The sequence below is a fragment of the Aethalodelphis obliquidens genome, unplaced genomic scaffold, assembly GCF_003676395.1.
Source record: "Aethalodelphis obliquidens isolate GAN/ISIS:26980383/991018 unplaced genomic scaffold, ASM367639v1 scaffold81, whole genome shotgun sequence".
Classification (NCBI taxonomy): Eukaryota; Metazoa; Chordata; class Mammalia; order Artiodactyla; family Delphinidae; genus Aethalodelphis; species Aethalodelphis obliquidens.
Genome location: NW_020838025.1, coordinates 6,090,953 through 6,100,778, shown reverse-complemented (window position 1 = coordinate 6,100,778; position 9,826 = coordinate 6,090,953). Strand labels below are relative to the sequence as shown.

The 9,826-nt window shown below is 39.0% G+C and overlaps 1 protein-coding gene across 1 annotated transcript in view; it reads left to right on the top strand.

Moving 5' to 3' along the window:
• Positions 1 to 8,458: 8,458 nt before the first annotated feature.
• Positions 8,459 to 9,826, top strand: part of AGTR1 (angiotensin II receptor type 1) — a 44,638-nt gene continuing 43,270 nt past the window's right edge. The window contains exon 1 of the mRNA XM_027092802.1: positions 8,459 to 8,572. The gene's annotated coding sequence lies outside the window, so the exon portion shown is untranslated. The remainder of the gene's footprint in view (positions 8,573 to 9,826) is intronic.

The window sequence follows — 9,826 nt, the reverse complement described above, 5'->3', positions numbered from 1 at the left end:
TTAGATTAGTTTTCCAACTTTTAAATGGTTAAAAAAGTCAAAAAAGAATATTTTTGACACACAAAAATTATATGAAATTCAAATGTCAGTGTCCATAAATAAAGGTTTGTTAGAACATAGCCACATCTATTTGCTTGTCTATGGCTGTTTTTTGGCCTCAGAGGCAGAGTTGAGTAGTTACCACAGAGACAGTATAGCCCTAAAAGCCTAAAATATTTACTACCTGGCCCTTTACAGAAAAACTTCACACATACCTACTTAAACGCCCTCCAGCCAAGGTTTCAGGATGCCTTTCCTGGAAAAGCTCCTTATTCTCCAATAAGGCCCCCCAAGAGTTGTTGTGAAGATCACACACAAGACAACATACTCAGAGTACCTAAGACAGCATCTCTCACAGTCTGTGTTCGAATCAGTGTGAACTGTCTTGTCTGCTGACTCCTTCCCCTCTATCTATCCCTTAGATGTGTGTTCCTCAAGATTCATCTTTACTTTTTGCCTCTCTTTTCTCTTCACGCTCTTCTTATAAACCTCATTTCCTTCCATGGCCTCAGGCATCACCTCCATACTCATGACTCCCAAAACTACAAATCCCAGCCAGCTCTTGCTTCACTTGGATGCCCTTCAAGAAAGCAAGCTGAGTACATCCAAAATTAAACTCACCCTTCCTCTGAAAATATCTTCCCTTTTTGTATTCCTAAACTCAGTTAATAGCACTGCCATCTACCCAGTCTCCCAACCCAGAAATCTCATCCTTTCCTTTCTATTTCTCTCTCAGCCTTCATTTCCAACTAGTCAATGAATCCTTTCCACTGCATTTCAGAAGCTTGTCCCACCATTCACAGATCCATCACTTTAGTTTAAGTCCTCTTTCTTCATTTCTTATCTGGAATTTCTAACTCAAATCAGCTTGCAGTCTGGTCCCATTTGGAGTTATCCTGTACATTTCCACCATAATCACTTTTCATCTTCTTACATAACAAATGGGATCCCTGCTCAATGATGCCTGTAGCTCTTATTACTTACAGGATGAATCCAAACACTTGAACTTGGCCTTTCACAATCTTGCCCTTACCTCCATTCATTCCTTCTACAAATATTCATTGAGTTTATACTGTGTCCCAAGTGTTATGCCAGACTATGGACACAGCAGTGAATAAGATCAGCATGGTCTCTGCTTGCTGGGGGATTCCAATCCAGCAAAAGAAATCAAAATTAAACAAAGTACCACTGCCATGTCTCTTATACCGATATTGGAAAAGGCACACTGTCATAGTGTCGTGACCTCTGTTTAGAATACCCTAACTTTCAAGGCAAGGCTCAAATACCTTCTCTGAGATGGGAACTTTCGGCAACTTGTGGCTCTCAGATTAATTCTGTCCTTCTTTTTATTATCTGAGCATATCTCTCTTACTTAAACACAATATTATACATCCCTGCTACTCTTACCTCATTGGATTGTGGACATCTTATATTCAGGGGTTGTGTCTTATTGATGTCCCCATTCCTAATTCAGTAGTCATTATCGGTGATTTGATTAGTTAGTTGTCTCTCTTCTGTGACTCAAGGCCAAAAACTGGCTTATATCTACACTATAATAATAAGCAATATTTGAAAAAATTAAATAGTAAAAAATATTTAAAGACACAACATATGTTGCTCATGTATAAATAATATGAATAAAATAGTACTTTATTTGCATATTTGAGTTAATAAATTTTTAACATTTGACTTTTATGCTTTGTTCATTCAGGAAAAGCCAATTTGCCAACAAAGCCATACTTAGTTGTTAATGCTTATTTTATCCTCTAAATTGTTTCTTATTTTAGTGTGTTTGAAGTATATTTTAGTGAAATAGAAATCTCTTTGCTAAGAAATATTTGAGAATATTATCCTCACAATAAGATATTTGCTTTATATGAATAATGTATGTACAGCCTGTAAACCTTCAAGTCATAAACAATGCAGAAAATAGAAAATGATGGATGGGCTGCAAAAGATTCAAGAAAACAATTATAATAATAACTATTCTAATCTTTAAGATGTGCCAAAGGGGAGATCCAGGAAATTACCAAGAAGTTAACATCAATACTGGGAAAGAAAAGAACAAATAATAATAAAATTGATCAGGAAGTACTTAGGCAAGAACAATTTAATGAGCAACTGGCAGCATGAGTTCATGTAGAAAGATCGTGGAATACAAAACCAAACAGAAAGTGACTACAAGCAGAGTCAGCCAAAGAAACCTGAATTTGTCTATTTAAAATTATACCAATAGCCACGTGAAAAACTGGTTTCAATTAAAATAATCCTATAAGAATTAGTATAAAATTAACTTTTGACTGATATATTAGAAAAGACAGCACTTAATTTAAAAAACTTGCTGTTCAGAAGATCTCTTTAACTCAACCACGCCTCCACCACTGAACTCCAAATGATGCACAGGATTACCAGTGGCATTACTTCAACATTCACACTTCGTCTCCCAAAAAACAATTGATCAAACCTTGCTAATAAGTGGTTTGCAAGCCAGCCAAATATGGACGACTTCGTGAATGCCACCAGCATGAAAACTAGTGTAGATGAAATCCTGACAAGATGACAGCTGTTAGCAATCAAGGGGTTGCATGTGAGTGTATACAGTTTGACTTTTTTAAACATAATTTACTTATGCATAAGGAAGTATTTGGACTGCAGGGTTAACCTGAAGATTCTAAATGGGCCAGGAGAAGCTTTATACATTAGTTGCCTCTAACCAAAGGAGCTCAGATCAGCTATAAACATCTCCCCTCTGTCAAAGACATGCCTTTCACTGATCAGGGAGGAGCCTTCTGCCTGGACCAGGAATCACGCAGCTCAATCAGCAGGGCAGGAGTCTGCCCTCAGCCAGCAGGGGTGTTCTCAAGGTGGCCAGGTGCCAGAGAAGCGTCAGCCAAAGTGGACAGCTTGTTATCATGACCTCTGTAGTGAGTAAAGGACTGCCAGCATGATTGTGTGAATGAACTATTTGACAGTAAAGAAGGGACCACCCACCAAAATTGAACCAAAATAAGAAATATGGTGGAAAATATTTGAATTGTATTCTGAAGACAATGGGAATTTAAATAAAACTGGGACAACCTCATCTCCTTATCTTTCCTCAGCCAGTTAAATTCAAACACAATTTTGCAAATGTCACCCATTTTTCTAGACTTTTTAATCTGAAAGTCAGCTGAGTTCTTTATATGGGTCAAAATATACCCCTTTGCCATCCTAAATACCTACCCTTGTTCTTCCCAGATACTTTATTTCTCAGCACCTCCATTTTTTAGCATTTACCATATAAAACTTCCTTCTCTTAAAGTTAAATGTTTATGAAATTATACAACTCTTAGTATATCAGTCCCTATATAGAGCATGATGTATTTATTCAATGTTTATTAACAATGATGTTCACAGATTTGAAACACTCACATATTACAACTTTCCAGTTGGGAATTATATTTGTGTGGTAATAAAATGTTTCATTCTTTCCTATTATCTATCAACATTTTATTGGTGAATACAGTAACCTTGCTTTTTTTAGAAAGTGAAATTAATTCTCTATGAAATTGACCCATCTTCATTTACTACATCTGACTTCATTTCTATCGTTAACAATAGCTTTATTCCTACTAGTTTTCTCCTCTTTCCTCATAAGCATTGAAGTAATATTAAAATATATAACTCATAGTTAAAGCAAAATATAACTTGAATAAATGTTTTATTCTTTTAGAGTCTTCCAAGCCTCTACAAATTTTATCACATTCACCAGCTTATTGGACAATATCTATTGAATAATATCCTTATGCTCTGGTGAGTTACAGAACCTTGCAAATATTCATTCTCCATCTTTATAAATGGGGTGATAAGAAATAGTAGAAATCCTGTCTGATTAATGATCTATGAAGTTTAGAACTGTTTTTTAAAAATCAGTTAGGTTTGTAAGACAGAAAATAAGAGATGTAAAGCAGCTGTTTATTCACTCTACATATTAGTTTCTGCAGTATACTATATGGACAACTGAAATAAATCACCTGAGATATAGGCCCTCATTATAATACATGGCATTGTAAAACTCAGTTACACTTAATGAGGCGATGTACATGCCCCAGTCAAGAATGCTCGACAACTGTTGTTTGGTTGTCATATTCATCTCTTTATATTCCTGTAAAACTATTTAAAGCAGGGATACCAATTTTGGTAAAGTATATTGAGTAAGAAAATCCCTGTCTTATTAAAAGCATTTCTTAGAATAGTGACTGTATTTGAATATTTTGACATCATACATATGTAGAATTATTAGGGTTAATTTTTTTTAAAAAAAAGATAAAATGTATTGAGTACTAACTACAGACCAGACACTGTTCTGTTTGCTTTACATTAATTAGTTTAACCCTCACCTACACTGAATTAAGTGCTATTCATATCCACATTTTGCTGATAAGTAAGCTAAAAGATAGGAGATTAAATAACTTGCCCAAATTCACACAGCTAGTAAACAGGATATTGGAAAACCCTTATTTTAAGGAAAGATCTAGATGTCAGCTGTCTTGGCCAAGCTCCACTGATGTCTCTAGAGATAACGGAAAATGGGCTCCGGTCTCTGAATTCCTAGTTAACATATCTTCCCATAAAATCATGCTACTTTATATATTCAAAAACAGTACAGGTATAGGTGCACTCACAGTGTTGAAGCCATGGGGACTTCAAGTTTAGTGTCAGCAAAAACTGTCCACAAATGGTGCCCCCTGATGCTCCTTGATCTCCAAACAGTTCCTGTGCTAAGTTCCCCGCCTTCTTGTTCATTCTGCTAACTTTTTAATGGTGATTTAATTGTTATGTAAAATTTGGATAATACAGACAAACATAAAAATAAAATATAATTTAAAAGTATCCATAATCACTACATTCTTTTTTTTTTTTGCGTACGCGGGCCTCTCACTGTTGTGGCCTCTCCCGTTGCGGAGCACAGGCTCCAGACACGCAGGCACAGCAGCCATGGCTCACGGGCCTAGCTGCTCCGTGACACGTGGGATCTTCCCGGACCGGGGCAAGAACCCGTGTCCCCTGCATCGGCAGGCGGACTCTCAACCACTGCGCCACCAGTGAAGCCCCAACATTCTTCATTCAGAAGAAACCACTGTATACATTTTGGTGAATATACATCTAATTTTTTTTCTACGCATATGCATGTGAATGTGTGTGTATACATGTGTGTGTATGTGTGTGTGTATGTTTTAGTTAATTTGGATAATAGTGTACATATTGTTCAATAAGCTGATTTTCACTAATTTACATACCATGAATATTTTCTATATCACTAAATATCCTTCCGCATTACTTTCAATGGCTAAGTTCTATTCTAGATGTGCCATAATTTATTTAACTAACCCTTTATTTAGGGGACATTAAGATTTTTTCCAATTATGTACTATCATGCTTAACAATGTAAATAACATCCTTGTACATAAAGCTTTGAATATATCCACGATTATTACTTAGAATAAATTCCTGGTTGATGATGGTACGCAACAATCCTACAGTATCAAATATATATTTTTTTCTGCTTCTGAGAGTACCAACTTACCTACTACCTTGCAAAAATTGAATTCCAGTGTTATCTTTTTTCTTTACTCTCTGGTGATATTATAGGTGAAAAATTGCACCTTGTTGCTTTAAATTTCATTTTTCTTACTTTGAAGACTAAACATTTGTTTCATGTTTATTGGGCACTGCACTTCTTTTGCATGTCCTGTCAAATTTTTATTCCAGACTGATATTCAGAGTTGAGTCTTTCTTAGATGATCTAGAATCCGACATGAGCCAAGCCCTGGCCTCAGCAGCAGTGAGGCTCTGCATTCCGCCTTTGCTCACCTAGCGTTTCAACAGCCCACTGCCCTTTCCTTCTGTGTTCCCACTTCCAGCTTCATGGTGATGGCTCACTCTGATTCTGCCTCACATGACGCATACAGAGAGGAAAGAGAGAAAAAAAGCCTACACCTTGGTCCGCTGTATCAGAAGACTTCATTTATATCAAAATTTCAAATTTTAAGTACCAGAGACAAATTTAATCCTTAGAAAGATATCAAGGAGTTTATCTCTTTTTTCAAAGCATCAAAAAGCCAATACATCCCTGACCAGTATGGAAAACTGCCAGTTCCTCACTAAAAATGACTGCCAATTACTAAGCACTTTACTATGTACCAGGCACAGTACCTGAAGCTTTTACATATATATATATATGCTCTTTCCCTTAATCCTGACGAGAGTGTAGAGAACATTATTACCCTATATATTAAAAAATCCATATCAGAGGGTAAATTTGGGTATGAGGCTAACAAGCAGCAAAGCTGAGTTCAGCTTAAGTGTTGGGCGTTGAAACCATACTATTACTCAGCTGATTCAACACAATAATAATGATGCCATTAATTTCTTGGAAACTTGTCCTCATCTGATTGTGTCTGATGATGTAACATCCCAAGGAATGAACCCCACCCTTTTGAGAAATTTCACCCAAAACAACTGACTTTGTAACAAACTTCCAGTCTTCAAAACTATTATCATTTCTAAAATCAAGGTGAAATTTAGTACAGGTGTGACTATGGTTAATGATTTCTAGCACTAAATAGGTTTAAAAATATAAAACTCTCCTGATTCTTAAATAATAATCACAGGAGCATTTCCTAATATCACTCACAGATACTATGAGGCAAGTCCTCCAACTTTGTTCTTTTTCAAGACTGTTTTGGCTCTTCTGGGTCCCTTGCACTTCCACATGAATTTTAGGATCACCTTGTTAATTTCTTCAAAAGCAGCTTGTTGGGATTTTGATACGGACTGTGTTTGCTCTGTATAATACTTGGAGATTATTGCAATACTAAATACTAAATCTTCCAATCCATGAACATGGAATGTCATTCCATTTGTTTAGGTCTAACTTAATTTCTTTCAACAATGTCTTCTGTTGTCAGAGTACAAGTTTTGCACCCTTTTGTTAAATTTATTCCCAAGTATTTTAATATTTTTGATCTATGGTAAATGCAGTTTTTTCTTAATTTCATTTTTGGATTGCTCATTGCTGATGTATAGAAATACAACTGATTTTGTATACTCTTCTTGTATCATGAAGACTTTCTGAACTCATTTATTAGCGCTAATAGCTTTTTATTGATTTCTCAGGATTTTCTAAATACAAGATCATGTCATCTGCACATAAAAATAGTTTCACTTCCTTTCTAATCTGGATGCCTTTCATTTCTTTTCCTTGCCCAATTGCCCCAGCTAGAACCTCTAGTACAATGTTTGATAGATGCGTTGAAAGCAAATAACTTTGTCTTTTTCCTGATCTTAGATGCAAAAACATTATCTTTCAACATTAAGTATGATGTTAGTGAGTTTTCATAAATAGACTTTACAGTTTGAAGAAGTTCCTTTCTATTCCTAGTTTGCTGAATGATTTTATCATGAAAAAGTGTCAGATTTTGTCAAATCCTTTTCTGATTTATTAAGATGATCCTGTGGGTTTTGTCCTTTATGAATATGGTATATTACATCAATTGATTTTTGGTAAACTAATCTTGCATTACTTGGATAAATCTCACTTGGTCATAGTGTATTATCCTTTTAATATGTTACTGGATTTGATTTGTTAATATTTTGCTGAGGATTTTTATCTACACTCATATGGAAGATTTGTAGTTTTCTTTTCTCCTGACGTCTCATCTGGTTTTGGAATAAGGGTGATACTGGCTTCATAGTGTGTGTTGGAAAGTGATACTTCCTCCTTTGTTTTTTTGGAAGAATTTATATTAATTCTTCCTTAAATATTTGGTCATACTTTGTTTTTTAACTTTTTCTATTTTTACATTTAAAAAAAAAATGTAACTCCAATAGCATGTCCGATAGGAGGAAATGAATGTCCACCCATTCACTCTGTAACAACCCTGAGATTAATCTATGGATCTATGATCCACAATGGTATTGTCAAAGTTTGAGTTACTCCCAGGGAAGAGAAAGAAGTCCCCTAATTAGTCCTTAGAAGTTTCCCAAGTTTAAAAAAAAAAAAGTAGAGGAATGATCTCGGTGTGAAAAGCTGCTCCTGCAACCGCAGCTCTCTTCCATTTCTCCACTCCTTCCCCCGATGCCGGGCTCTGGGCCTGGTACTCAGATCTAATAAGTGACAGTGGGGTGACTGTGGCATCATCCCGCTTCCGTCAGCATCTGGAGAGGAAAAGGGGTTGGGCCGAGAGGGTCTCCCGGGCGGGGCGGAGGAGGAGGGAGTTCAAAACACAGCCTCGCCCCTGGAACCCTCGAAGCAGCAACGCCCCTCGCTATAAATTTGTAGCTGCCTTCGTAGTGAATGATTCCAGCGCCTGTCAGCCAAGGGCCCCAGGCAGTGGGCGACTGAGCGCCTGGGCGGACGCAAGACTAGCAGCTCTGCCGGCCCGAGGCGGCGATCCATGGGGAGGAACCCGAGCGGACCCCGAGAGTGAGGGCGCACCCCGCACCAGCGCCACCAGCTCGGCCGGACGTGGGCGCAGCGTCCCGAGTGGCGGTGAGTGGCGCGGACTGCCCTGCCAGGCTTGGGGGCTGGGGGCGAGGGTAGTCAGTTTCTTGCCGAGGTGTGAACTGCGGGCGCTGTGCCGGGAGGCTCCCGGGGACGAAGGCGAGAGCGAGCTTAGTTCCAACCGGCGCCCACCCCGAGCTGGAGGCCCTTCCCCAAATCAGAGGAGGGGCGTCTGAGTTGGGAAGAAACAATTTGAGCTTGTTTGCCGCACGCCCCAGAAATTTCATTCCGATTTGACACAACTCTATCGAGTACAAGCAAGGAATCTGCAGAAATGGGATGCAGCCAAGTAAACTTTCTTCCCCACGCTTTTAGCTAACTCTTGTCTTTTAAATGTGACCTGAGTGTATGACTCCGCGGGGCGTCCATTTAAAAGTTGTGCCACTTCTAAAAGTGAAGTTGAGCGTCCGTCCCCTGCCTTCCCAGGCCTCGCACCAACACAGCTCACCTTCCCCATACCCCTCTCTGCAAACCATATCGGTGGGTCCTTGGCACAGGATGCCGTGCCCACATCGAATTAATTGGGGAGGGGAAAACCCGGGGCTTCTCCACACCCCAATCCCCACAGCTTTGGCCAGGGCACGTTTGTAACTGAGGGGGATTCTAGGAGAAGCTCTTCTGCTTCCAAGACTGAACAGAACGTCTTGCTGGCCCCTTCCCTTCATCCACCTCTCTACCTAGCACCCCATTCTCCAATTCTCTTAAATATCCAGCCCAATCTCTCCAAAGTGCCAGATGCTTCGTCTCCAGAAGCATCTCCTGCCCTGACTTTGGGCGCCCATTAGAGACCTGGCTATTGAACCCATCTGGGGCCTCTGTACCTAATCTTTGTTTGCTGATGGCTTCATTAAGAATCAAACACTCACTAGTGGCCCTCTGGAGCCCTCTCTTCCTGGTGAACGTTTGGGTGCTCACTTTCTGCCGGGATCACATTTTCGACCTGCTGCGTTTACTCCCAGTGTCATTCCTGGAGGAGAAAGTAACAATGAGGCAGGGAGGAAATCTGGCGCCCTGCTTCTCTGTTTTATAACTTTTTTGAGCAACTTATATCTCCTCTTAAAGGTGCCTCATCCCCAACATGATTCTCTTGGTAGTTACCACCCAAGGATCCTGGGTCTCCACGGTTTATTCTCCTTAGCATAAGCAGTAACACCTTTATAAGTCTTCTCAAAAAAGGAATCTGTCTGTTTCCCTTGTCCCCTGCAGTGTTTCCCTGGCTCTAAAGGCCCCACCGCGTGGATA